Below are 13,470 nucleotides of genomic sequence, written 5' to 3'. Positions count from 1 at the left end.
GAAAGGATGGGCTCCAAGCTCTGTGCTAAAACCTGTGTCACCACTACCTGCTCTGCAAACCGTGTGGATGGATGGCTGTTTCCTCCCTGGGGATGCAACTCTCCTCCTTTCCATCTCCTCCACCACGGCCTTCAGCGCAGCCGCCAAAAGGTTTGGAGAGCATCTCCGAGATTCATATCTCTGCCTTGTTGAGCCATTCCTCACTATTTGCTAATGAAGCCAGAATAACTTGTGCACTGCCCACCGGTGCCTGCTCCAGGCATCTTCACTTTAAAACTGCAGGCTGGCCTTAATAAGTGCAGGCTCGATTTAACATGTGCTAGGCACCTGATGAAGCCTCTCAATAGCAGCTGCACTCTGCAAACATGACATTGAATGGTGGCATGCAATGGGCATGCTGCCTGTATTAAACTGAATGGGCGAGGGTTACTTGCACATTGTGTCTACTGACAGTGGCTACTTGTTCAGCCTCCATGGTATTTTACTATGAAGGGCCTGCACTTCAAATGGTTTTTTTAATACACAGCTTGGGAAGCAATTGTTTTTTTACATATGGAAAAACTATTTCAATCTTTTTCATCTCTGCTGATACTCGCTTGCTGCACCGGATGGCCCTCCCTTCCCCTTGTCCCAGCAATATTCCTTACTTTCAAGTTTACAGATTAACATGACTGGTGTAGTATCTGGGCTCCAGCTCACAGACTGAAGTTTGGTAGTTTGAGTGGTGGACCTTTGCGACATGCTGTTTGTGCTGATACAGAGGCTGGGAGATGTTCACCTCTGCATTTGGCTGTAACTGATGTTTGTGACAGTCTCTATAGCCTTTACTGTGCGGATTACCAAATGGCATTCAGGATATCACACTGCCCAGTCTGATGCTGGATAACTACTGGGGATGTCTGAAAAACGCTATATAATTTGGTTTAGAATCTCTTGGGCAAATGATGGCTGGTCAACATATTGGCGTGATGTCAAATCTAAACTCTACATTGTATGAAGCAGCAGTAGAATCATGGTGGGAAAATTTTACCCGAACCCACCCATTAGAATAAAGCCAGGATGAGGTGCCACACAGGCTTTACACCCGACCTGATTGTACTCTCCATTGAAGTCAGTGAAGGGTAACATTGGGCCGGGTTTAAACAGGTGCACCACGCGCTGGCTGGGTTTCACAGTTGGAAGGCAAGAATAAAATTACCCCCCACCCCCAACATATTGCCCAGTGGGGCAGCAAAAGCCCCGACTGCTCCCAAAGGCAGACATCAGTCAGTAATACTTTCAGCAATGGGTCCATTTACAATACATATTTACCACCATCACTTAGCAACTTTCAGTGATGCTCAAATTAAAAGTTGTCTTCCCTTCCCTTACGCAGCAGTCAGTTTGTTTATCACACAAGTCCAAGATTCCACTGAGAAAAACATTTCAATCTTTTTCATCCAGACCAGTATGAAATTAAATGAAAATTGCTCATTGTCACGAGTAGGCTTCAAATGAAGTTACTGTGAAAAGCCCCGAGTCGCCACATTCCGGTGCCTGTTCGGGGAGGCTGATTCGGGAATTGAACCGTGCTGCTGGCCTGCCTTGGTCTGCTTTAAAAGCCAGCTCTTTAGCCCAGTGTGCTAAACTTGCTACTGGTCTGTATATACCGGAGATGTGGCATGACTCTGCAAGTTCTTACCCTTAGTGGGCAGCACGGTAGCATGGTGGTTAGCATAAATGCTTCACAGCTCCAGGGTCCCAGGTTCGGTTCCCGGCTGGGTCACTGTCTGTTCGGAGTCTGCACGTCCTCCCCGTGTGTGCGTGGGTTTCCTCCGGGTGCTCCGGTTTCCTCCCACAGTCCAAAGATGTGCGGGTTAGGTGGATTGGCCATGCTAAATTGCCCGTAGTGTCCTTAAAAGTAAGGTTGGGGGGGGGGGGGGTTGTTGGGTTACGGGTATAGGGTGGATACGTGGGGTTGAGTAGGGTGATCATTGCTCGGCACAACATCGAGGGCCGAAGGGCCTGTTCTGCGCTGTACTGTTCTATGTTCTATGTTCTATGTTCTAGTTTCACACTTATCACTAAGCACACTGATGTTATCTGCGGAGGTAGCCTAACTTTTAACACCGGATCGTGGGGATGTATAGTTTTGTTTTGTGTGAGGTGACAAGTGAAACCCCAGTAAAAAGAAGTAGCCAGGTCGGCATGTAAGAATTATTAAAGACTATTTATTAAAGCAAAGAAAATACAAATACACATGAACAGAACTGTTCTACTCTCAGTCAAATGTGGTATATGAATTACTAAACACACATAGTTCATGTAGAACTACGATACCTGACTTCCCCTGTTCCCCAAACAATATCCAAAATAACCAGCTGACAGTTGCAACACAACACAGGGATGATAATCAATTCTGGGGACCATATTTTCCTGGTCCAGCGAAGATACTTAAACTGCTTTTACAAAGGTTGTCTACCATGCCTTGACTCCGAGAGAGGCTTTTTTTTCCCCCAAAAATATACTTTATTCATAAAATCTCTAATAAACATTACAGAACATTTCAAATTGTCTTGACTGTACATTTCCATCAAAGTTACACATTCACTTGTCTTTCTTCCATTCAATTGGGATGACATTACACACACATCCTTCTTTACGTTACAGTTCTTAAATATTTACATTGTCATGTTTCTTTTATACATTGGAGTATTGAAGACACGGAAGACCTAGTTTTACACTGTTACCCACCCCTCGGTGTACATTTGCTGGTGAGACCTTACACAGTGGTCTTTCCCCATTGCGCCTTGGCGGCAGCTGCCCCAAGCTTGAGTGGCTGTGGGGAATTGAGACGGTCACCCACCTCCTTGTGGAATGTGCCTTTGCAAAGAAGGTCTGGAGAGAGATTTAGAATTTAGAACAGTACAGCACAGAACAGCCCTTCGGCCCTCGATGTTGTGCCGAGCAATGATCACCCCACTCAAACTCACGTATCCACCCTATACCCGTAACCCAACAACTCCCCCTTAACCTTACTTTTTAGGACACTACGGGCAATTTAGCATGGCCAATCCACCTAACCTGCACATCTTTGGACTGTGGGAGGAAACCGGAGCACCCAGAGGAAACCCACGCACACACGGGGAGGACGTGCAGACTCCGCACAGACAGTGACCCAACCGGGAACCGAACCTGGGACCCTGGAGCTGTGAAGCATTGATGCTAACCACTATGCTACCGTGCTGCCCTAAATGCGGTGGTATTTGTCCAGGTTCATCCCAAGCAGCTCCGTGACATAGGACTCTGTGCTATACGGACTGTTTCCAGGGACACACACCGAGACAAACATCAACTGCTGCTGGAAGGTCATCAACTCGGTGAAAGACGCTCTTTGGTCTGCCCGAAACTTGCTGATCTTCCAGTGCAAAGAATTGTCCTCAACCGAGTGTTGCAGACTGGCACATTTCGAGTTCCAGGACTACGTGCTGAGGGACGCACTCAAGCTTGAGGCTCTGAGAGAGGCTTGCTTTATGTAAACTGGACCTCTAGGCTGCTCGCTGGAATACTAGCTTGTCTGCTTCTTGAACCTAATAGATGTTAACTGGCCTCCCTGGCTTGATCGTCCAGCCAATTAAACCTTTGTTCCTCTTTGATCATGCCTCCTGTGTATTCGGCTGTCTGCCCCTATCAACTTCCTTGACTATAGATTAACATATATATACCTCATTGATCTTCCCAAATGCCTATAAGCTGTTTCTCTTCATAAGCTATTGACATTTGATTGCTATCTAAACTGCCTTCTAAACCCCGTTACGGGGAGAGATGCATCTCATTGGGGTCTTTTGAATACTGTCTACTGCTGTCTCTCGGTAGATTTCTAACTGTTGCTGGACATATTGCATCCTATTATGTTTTGTGAAATCAGTTTACTGCTGTTGCTAAGCAGATTCCTGACACACTCCTCGGATTTGATATCACAGTAACTGCCTGCTTTTTCAAAGAAGAGTAGTTTGGTTTGCGGCCCAAATAGTTGAATGTTTTGAGCAGAATGATGTACTGGGATCTTTCTGGGAGGCTGTGTTTGATAAAGGGTACTTTCTTTTCTTTCCAGGATAGAGGCATAAAGACACAACAAGGGGGAGATGTGGAAAGTTTGGGGGCGGCTAAAGGAAAGAAGTTACATCAGCAGCAAATTATGTCTGGAAAATTACAATACAGAGAAGCAATTAAGACTGAGGATAGTGCTATCTCTCTGATGGACCTTGGAAGTTCGAATTACAGGCTGATAAGAAATTGAGTAACATGTAATAAAACCTGGGAAAGCAATTTGATGATCTTAAAATAGATGTCTTCAGTGTGAAATAATTGCCTTTTCTTAACATTTTTAAGTATATTATAAATCAGAAGGTTTGAAAAGCAGGCAAATTGTTTATTTTATTTACATTGGGAGATCAGAGGACTGTCGAGCTGGGAAGTTTCTAGGAGTCACTCTCAAATCATATTGCACCATGGCCTCAGTTGATGTACCATAAGACAGAGACTTGTGACAGAGGCAAAACTGACCTTGAAAACAGCAACAGAAATTACTGTGAGAATGAAGGCTGCTGATAAAGAAATGAAAGAGTTCAAACATGGCCAAATAGTTGTGTGAAAAAGAAAAGGGTGAATGTTTCCAGCGGCACTCTGGTTTGAAAACAAGCATCAGCTGATATCTGATGAGAAGAAGTTCAGGGTTAAATGTTTTAATTTCACACGGTATAGAGGAATGCTGCTTTCTAATAAGATTCTCTTGCCTTCTCTTTCGAATGATCAAATAAGGCAAAATAATTGACTTTCAACTGAGCCATCATTCGACAATGAAGATCAAGCAGTACCCAAATGGAGGCCTGCTGGTACATCAGGTAATAGCTGGTTTGTCAAGAGTTACTGCTGAAGTAAAGTTTGCCCCATATCATTTGTGGTGCCTGTTGTGAGGTGTTAATTACAGGTCAATACACCTGAAGACATTTTCATAGTCAGATTTAGGTTAACAGTCAGTCTTTATTGATTGTTAGAACTATTTACAAATATACAGTAAACAAGTCAAGAGATGTCTCCATGCTTGCTGGCACACATAGCTCTGTCCATCACTGTACTGATGCTGGGTGTGGGCCATGTGCTCTCTTACATCACTGTGTCGGCAGTACTGTACTCAGTCCAACATTAACCCTATTGTGCCAGATCCTTATACAACCCCTCCTCCAAATCTTTAAGCAATGTATTTTTAGTGACTATATTTTACCTTATGTCTTACATTGTCATGACTACATTATCACTATCCCATTTCCTCCCTTCATCTCCCCTCTTCAAGTACTTGACTTCAAAGGTTCCGGCAGTCTGGCAGTCTTATAACCATTCGATATCTCGTCCGCACTGCTGTGAGAGGACCGGTAGGCTCTGTCACTGCCATTGCTTTTCTGTAGGTTTGGAGGTTATTCGGGCATCTGAGTATGCTTTCATCCTTTTCTTCCCGTCTTTAATGTTGGTCAGTTAGGCTGTTTTCTCCCATTAAAATGTGCTGGTCAGCGGTTGCTATGCTAATATGTTTCTTATGGTGTGGACGGATGTTGAATTTGTCTCCTTGTTATTTCTTTCCCTTTTGCTGTTGTGTGGGTCATGGCAATGTCCTCTGTGGCAGAGGATGAGCATACTTGTGACTAGAATGAGGTTTAGTGGTACGCTCACCTATGCATTTCACATTGGCAATGGACGGCTGCGACCAAGTTCTAGCATCTTTTGTAGAATTGACGTGCTGGCTGGGATTTAAAGCGTATGTTCGGTGGTTGCAGTGTTGACCTCCTGAACCATCGTCGGAGCTGGAGATTGAGTTTCATCGGACCCACGGTCAGCCACTTTTAAGGCCACCACTGAAGTGTATTGGTTACCTCCAGGATGGTTGGCTGCTCTGGCCATTGTAGGTTTTGCAGTATCTGTACCGAGAATGGACAAACTTGCTCCACAAAGAGAGAAGACAGTTCAAAGCTGAAGACCATTCAGGATACTCTTTTTTTGTTTGCGTACTGGGGAAACTTGAAATTCTGTATGACTAACAACAGTGGTTATTGTGACATCTGTCATTTTGAGGAGGCTCAAGGCTGCACAAATATCCCTGCTCAAGAAGGAGAAAGGTTAGTTCTGACGCCATATATCAGCATAAAGATTTGTTTTCTGCCATCCTTAGTGATTCCAGAATCATGCCTATAACTAAAAGTTGATTTCTCTGTGCCCATGAAGTATTGCGTCTATTGTTCGAAACTAGAGGTCTTTTAGCCATGGTTCTTTGTCTGGAGGACTGTTACGCTAGCTCCTGTGTCTAGTTTAAAATTTATTAAATAGCCATTGACTGAAATGTTTGCATTCCACAAAGAATAACCTTTCACCTCACCCAGGAAGCATGGGTGTGTGCTTTCGAGGCTTCCAGTCTGGACCACTTGGATGACCTATGAGCTTTCTGTGCATTTCAGAGTTATTATTTTGCACAGTTTGCTGTAGTATCCATTCCTGTTATGGTGAAAGCATTGAGCTGAAGTTGCAGGACATGACCTTGCTCAATAGTGGTTGGCATGGTTGCCCTGCTGGCTGGTTCCAGTATTCCTTTTCCTTGTCTGAAGTCCCCCTGTTGCATTGTTGCTCAACCAACTGAACTGTGGGTTGACCTCTGCACAAGTTTATTTTCTCCCCTTAAAATGATTCTGTGCTGCTCATGGAGTTCTGACTGCCTAACTATCTGGTTTGCCTTTTCCAGGGTTAGATCTTCCTTTACTTGCATGTGGTCAGAGAGTGCGCTGTCTGCTACACCTAACACTGTTCTGTCTCTGATGAGGTCAGCTGTTAAATATCTGTATTTGCAAACTTCTGTCACCATGTACCAATCATTGATGAATGAAATCAACAGGTACGCCTAGCTGCTGGCCTCGTCTATTAAGCGGAGCACTTTTGAGTATTTTATTGCTTCTTAGATTAAAATAAACATCAAAAGATTTTAGTACTTCTTCAAATTTAGCAGATGACTCATTAGTTCCCTCTTTTGCGGTAGTGCCATTTGAAATTAGACCTACCGAATAAAGCAGTGTGTTAACCTAATCTGCTTCTAACATTTTGTCTCAACCTTAAGCGATGCTGTATCTTAGGAATCTTTTCTTCCAGATTTCAAATCATGTGATTGATCTGAGCCTTGGATTAATCCGAATAGATTTTGAATTGCGGAGTTCTGATCCATGGTTAAATATTTAAGAGTATAAGTTCTGTTTTCAGAGATTTCAATATTTCAATAGCGTCACCAGCGTCACTATTTACTTTGTGACAAAGAATTTCCCAATGCATGCTGGTTTTGGGTTCCACTACAGTGGTGATCGCGCTTAACTTGAAGCATGAAATTTACAACAGTGGCTGCCTGGATCAACTGCCTGTAGAGTTCTATTGCTCAGTGTTTGACTTTAAAGTCGCAAATTTGTTGAATCCTGGCTTTTGCTTTCTCTCAGCTAAGTTTCGAAGTTGTTATACTCGCGGGTTATTTAATTCATTCTATTTTCAGTTTGGGAGTGAGCTCGGACACTGTTCAGGGGCCAACTCAGGAATCGGCTTTTAGCCGCAGGTTTTTTAAAAAACTGTATCGCTGACTCTGAATTATTTAAAGATTTCTCAGCATTTGCTATAGCCTGGAGTTTTAAAATATATAGCTGACCCCTGCTGGGTCTCTGGGATTGGAAGCAGGACTTCCCAAGGAGATTCAATGGAGTCTTCTGCTGCAGTAAGGATTTTTACATTTCTACCTCCAGCGTCCAAGCTTTTTCTTGATGGTTTTTCCTCTGTGCCTCTGCTTCTGGGGCTTCTTTTTAGGTTGGATTGCTTTGTTGATTTACCTCTCAGTCTTCCAGATTTTTAGTTATTCTCTGCATTCTCTGTGAGGCTTTAGGTTTTTCCACAAGCTGCCACTATGTTGCATAGAGTGTTGGTTACAGTTTAATAGTTCTGAAGAAGTCTTCATAGTAGGTTAACTGTACATCTTTAGAACTATTTACAAATATACAGTAAAGGGTACAAACTAGGAGCTGTCTCTATGCTTGCTGGTACACATGATCCTGTCCAACACTGGACTGACATTGGGGACAAGTCATATCCCTCTTACATCACTGTGTGGGTGATACTGTGCTCAGTCCCAGATTAGCTTAATCTATGACAGGCCATTATACCACAATCCCGAGGCTCTTTTAAGAGCACCAGTACAAAATTGTGAGAAGGTCACTATCATTTTCTATTCCTGATTAGTGAGCCATATCTGTAGACGGTGCACAGCTTAACACTGATAGTTCGGGAGACTTTTCATGGCTGATTTTGTACATTTGCTTATTTCTAGAAAAGGCACCCAGAAAACACATTGCTTCTTCCTCTCCCACTCTGAAAAATACTGTGGCTTCCACAAGCACAATAAGGTTTTGCCAAGCTAAACGTTTATTCAAAGTGTTAGTTTATAAGTCAAACTAATCAAATGCAGACTATGTTTGGTTTACAAGCCTCTGATGGCATCGTTTGAACGTTTTACAGCAGACACAAATCCCGTCTTCCCTCACAGTTTACGCAATTCCAGAAGATGACACACTTGGGAAGGTTTACAACTGGCAATGTTTCCTGAAGTATTTCCGTTTAACTTCTGAGCTGAAACACTTTAAAATTGCCACGCGGAATTAGTTTGTGTCAAGAATAATTCTGTACTCATGTCACTGACCTGCTCTTTGCAAATTCTGCCTTGATGATGACTAACATCAATCAGAATTGACCTTCCTCCCTCGTCTGAGCTAGACCCAGTTCCAGAAGTAGAGGTCTGTATTTGTAAATCTTAACATTTTAGTAATAGGTCATTGCATTCTTTCGAGACACACACTCACTTTATTACATAACTAGAGACACCAGAATGTAATTTACAGTTGCGCAATGAAAGCAAAGCAGCATATTCTAAGAAATATATTTACAAATCCCAACTTCTGTATTATTTCTCAGTTACTATGTCTTAATAAAATACGTATGAATGCACAGAAATATTGGTCGAATCCATAATGCTATCTAAATCCTTAAAACAAGATCTTTTCAAAATAACATGAAGATGTAAATTGAAGTACTGAAACGTGATATTCCTAGCCATGCAGATACAGGAGGAGGTGTATTAACAACAAAACCATCTGTAGAATTTAATCAGTTGACTGGAGTGCATATAGTTTATTTGTTCCTCGTGAGGGGATGATTTATTTTGGACAGTTTCAAAAGATTTTTGTGATATTGTACACAGGAGGTGTGCATTGGTTGGCTAGGCACAGGCACCACTTTTCAGTCAGGCCAGGCCTTTCTGCGCAGAGAGCACTTAAAAGAGGTACCGTTTAAACAACCCCTTTTACTTTATTGTTCTTCAAGGACAAAACGATCGCTGCAAATATTCTGACTTGGATTTCAATTCAAATAGCACTTCTCTCGAATTTCAGAACAAACTGATGAATAATCATCTCGAACCTGACATTCCAACCACCAGTAACTCCAGTTTCTGTCAATTTGCCTTTTTTTTGTTATTGCTTTTTCCTGAGTGATGATAAAGTAGATGTAAGATGCTTTTCATATCACTTGGCATATTTGGATGAGACATATTCATAATTGAATAATAATCTATTTATTTTTGATGCAATAACATTATTGGGTTGCATGAATTTTTACTCGACTCCTGTAGAAACCGGAAGATGTAGGTGAGGTTTTAAATGAGTACTTTGCATCTGTGTTTACTAAGGAGAAGGATGACGTAGGTATAGAAATCAAGGAGGCGCATTGTGATTTACTTGAACAACTTAACATTGAGAGGGAGTAGGTAGTAACAGCTTTAACAGGCCTAAGAGTGGATGAATGCCCCGGGTCCAGATGCAATGTATTCCAGGCTGCTATGGGAGGCAAGGTAGGAGATTGCAGCAGTTCTAACAAATTATTTCAAATCTTCTCTGGCTACAGGAGAGGTGCCAGAGGATGAAAAGTGGCTAATGTGATGCCATTTTTAAAGAAGGTGCAAACATGAAAATTACAGGTCAGTGAGTCTAACTTCAGTGGTAGGGGATCTACTGAACAAAATTCTGAGGGACAGAATTAATCTTCACTTGGAGAGGCAAGGATTAATCAAGGATAGTCAGCATGGCTTTCTCAATGGAAATCATGGCTGGGATTCTCCAATAATGGGGCTATGTCCCCACACCCGCAAGAAAACGGGCGAGAAACACTCCGGAATTTTTCCAAAAAGTCTGGGGTGATTCTCCATTTTTAGGGGGGGCTAACAGGGCCCCGGCGTGCAGCGAGCAGCTCCTGCTGCTGATACGGGGCCCTGCACTTCTGGCTGCGGGTCCACGTATGCGCACTGCGGCGCGGACCCCGCGCGACATGGCGCACCCACACAACAGACTGCCACGGAAGAAGGTAGGCCTCCCCCAGATCGCGTGCACCCACCGATCGGTGGCTCCCAATCACGGGCCTAACTATCGTGGTACCCCCCCCACCCAGAAACTGATCCCCCCGACCCTCACAGGACGGCCACCGCAGCCGCGACGCTGAGCTCCCGCTGGGTGGAACTGTACGAGAACCACGGCGGTGGGAATTCGGCCGGTCGACCGTGGAGAATCACCATGGGGGCCGCTTTCAAGGGCCCCCGACCAGCGCCACGTCGACCATGTGCACGCGGCTGGCGGCGATTCTCCAGTCGCCCGAGAATTGTTCAAAGGTGTCGTGGGTCAGACGCCCCATTGTCCACCCCCGCGCCAGGCGTGATTGCAGTGCGGGGGCTCGGAGAATCCCAGCCCATGTCTTACAAACGTGATTGAATTTTTTGAGGGGTGACTAGGTGTGTAGTTGAGGGTAGTGTAGTTGAAGTAGTCTACATGGACTTTAGTAAGGCATTTGACAATGTCCCACATGGGGGGCTAATGAAGAAGGTAAGAGCCCAGGGGATCCAGGGTAATTTGGCAAAATGGATCCAAAACTGGCTTAGTGGTAAGAAGCAGAGGGTGGTGGTTGAAGATTGCTTTTGAAACTGGATGCCTGTGTCCAGGATGTTCCGCAGGGATTGGTGCTGGGTCCTTTGTTGTTTGTGTATACATTTTTTTTTCAAATTTAGATTACCCAATTATTTTTTCCAATTAAGGGGCAATTTAGCGTGGCCAATCCACCTACTCTGCACATTTTTGGGTTGTGGGGGCAAAACCCACGCAGACACGGGGAGAATGTGCAAACTCCACACGGATAGTGACCCAGAGCCTGGATCGAACCTGGGACCTCAGCGCTGTGAGGCGGTTGTGCTAACCACTAGGCCACCGTGCTGCCCTTTTTGTAGTATACATTAATGATCTGGATGTGGGGGCAGCATGGTGGAGCAGTGGTTAGCACTGCTGTCTCTCGCCGCCGAGGACCCAGATTTTATCCCGGCCCTGGGTCACTGTCCATGTGGTGTTTGTACCTTCTCCCTGTGTCTGCGTGAGTCTCACCCCCACAACTCAAAAGATGTGCAGGGTGAGTGAATTAGCCGCGTTAAATTGCCCCTTAATTGGAAAAAAAGAATTGGGGACCCTAAATTTAATTTTTTTTAAATGATCTGGATGTGAATATAGGAGGTATGATAAGTAAGTTTGCAGATGATACAAAAATTGGTGATGCTGTAAATAGTGAGGAGCAAGGCCTTAGATTACAAGACGATATAGTGGTTAAGTGGGCAGAGGAGTGGCAAATGGAATTTAACCATGAAAGTGGGAAGTAATGTATTTTGGGAGGACTAACAAGACAAGGGAATATATAATGAATGGTCAGATCCTAGGAATTACAGAGGATCAAAGGGACCTTGGTGTGCATGTCCATAGATCTCCGAAGCCAGCAGGCCAGGTAGATAAGGTGGTTAAGAAGGCCTATGGGATTCTTGCCTTTATTAACCGAGGCATTGAATATAAGAGTGGGGAGGTTATGCTGCAGCTGTAGATAACAGTGGCTAGGCCCCAGCTGGAGTACTGTTTGCAGGTCTGGTCACCACAGTATAGAAAGGAAGTGATCGCACCAGAGAGAGTGCAGAGGAGATTCACCAGGATGTTGCCTGGGCTGGATCATTTCAGCTATCAAGAGAGACACTGGATAGGCTGGGGTTGTTTCATCTCGAGCAGAGAAGGCTGAGGGGGGACCTGATTAAGGTGTAGAAAATGATGAGGGCCATAGATAGGGTGGACAGGAAGGTACTTTTTCCCTTAGTGGAGGGGTCAATAACCAGAAAGCATAGATTTTATGGGAAGGGGCAGGAGGTATACAGGGGCTGGTTTAACTCACCAGGCTAAATCGCTGGCTTTTAAAGCAGACCAAGCAGGCCAGCAGCACGGTTCGATTCCCGTACCAGCCTCCCTGGACAGGCGCCGGAATGTGGCGACTAGGGGCTTTTCACAGTAACTTCATTTTTTGGGGCCTCACGGTAGCATGGTGGTTAGCATCAATGCTTCACAGCTCCAGGGTCCCAGGTTCGATTCCCGGCTGGGTCACTGTCTGTGTGGAGTCTGCACGTCCTCCCCGTGTGTGCGTGGGTTTCCTCCGGGTGCTCCGGTTTCCTCCCACAGTCCAAAGATGTGCGGGTTAGGTGGATTGGCCATGCTAAATTGCCCGTAGTGTAAGGTTAATGGGGGGATTGTTGGGTTATGGGTATACGGGTTACGTGGGTTTAAGTGGGGTGATCATTGTTCGGCACAACATCGAGGGCCGAAGGGCCTGTTCTGTGCTGTACTGTTCTATGTTCTATGTTTAGAGGAGAGGAGACGTAAGGAAAAACCTTTACACCCAGAGGGTGGTTGCAATTTGGAACTCATTGTCCGAAAGGGTGATGGAGACAGGGACCTTCACAACTTTTAGGTGAGCACCTGAAATGCCATAGGATACAAGACCAAGTGCTGGAAAATGGGATTAGATTAGATAGGTGCTTGATGGTTGGTGCGGACGCAATGGGCCGATGGCCCTCTTTCTGTGCTGTATGACCATGACTCCAGAAAGCAGGCCTCACTACATTTGTATGACGCACTTAGGTGAAAAATTAGTTGGAATACCTGTGGGGAAATCAGACAAAGAATGCCACCCCGCACCACAATTTTGTTCCTTCACACCTGGCTGGTTGACCACATGTAAATGTCGGTGCAGAGGTAGGGCTGGTAAGCCACCTCATTTCCCAATTGTATCGTCGCTGTCTCTGCTGAGCCCAAGGACCTGCAAGGAGAAGAGGGCATGGGTCTCGAGGTCTTTATAATAGACTCTTTTCCCTCCATAGAGGCCTCAGTTTCCAACCTTTTCTCAGCCTCTTCAAGCAGGAGTGGCAATTCTTACATGGAAAACAACATATTGACTGTGTGTGTATGTGCTCTAAACATGGCATAGGTAAAATGAAAACGGATAAGGTGATTCTGACTGATTGCT

The 13,470-nt window shown here is 44.7% G+C and overlaps 1 protein-coding gene across 2 annotated transcripts in view; it reads left to right on the top strand.

The window, feature by feature from the left end:
* sgk1 (serum/glucocorticoid regulated kinase 1) overlaps positions 1-13,470 on the top strand; it is a 100,900-nt gene that overhangs the window by 59,738 nt on the left and 27,692 nt on the right. The window lies entirely within an intron of this gene.

This window comes from Scyliorhinus canicula, chromosome 6 (assembly GCF_902713615.1).
Source record: "Scyliorhinus canicula chromosome 6, sScyCan1.1, whole genome shotgun sequence".
Taxonomy (NCBI): domain Eukaryota; kingdom Metazoa; phylum Chordata; class Chondrichthyes; order Carcharhiniformes; family Scyliorhinidae; genus Scyliorhinus; species Scyliorhinus canicula.
The sequence above is the reverse complement of the archived record's forward strand: the minus strand, read 5'-3'. Positions and strand labels throughout refer to the sequence as shown.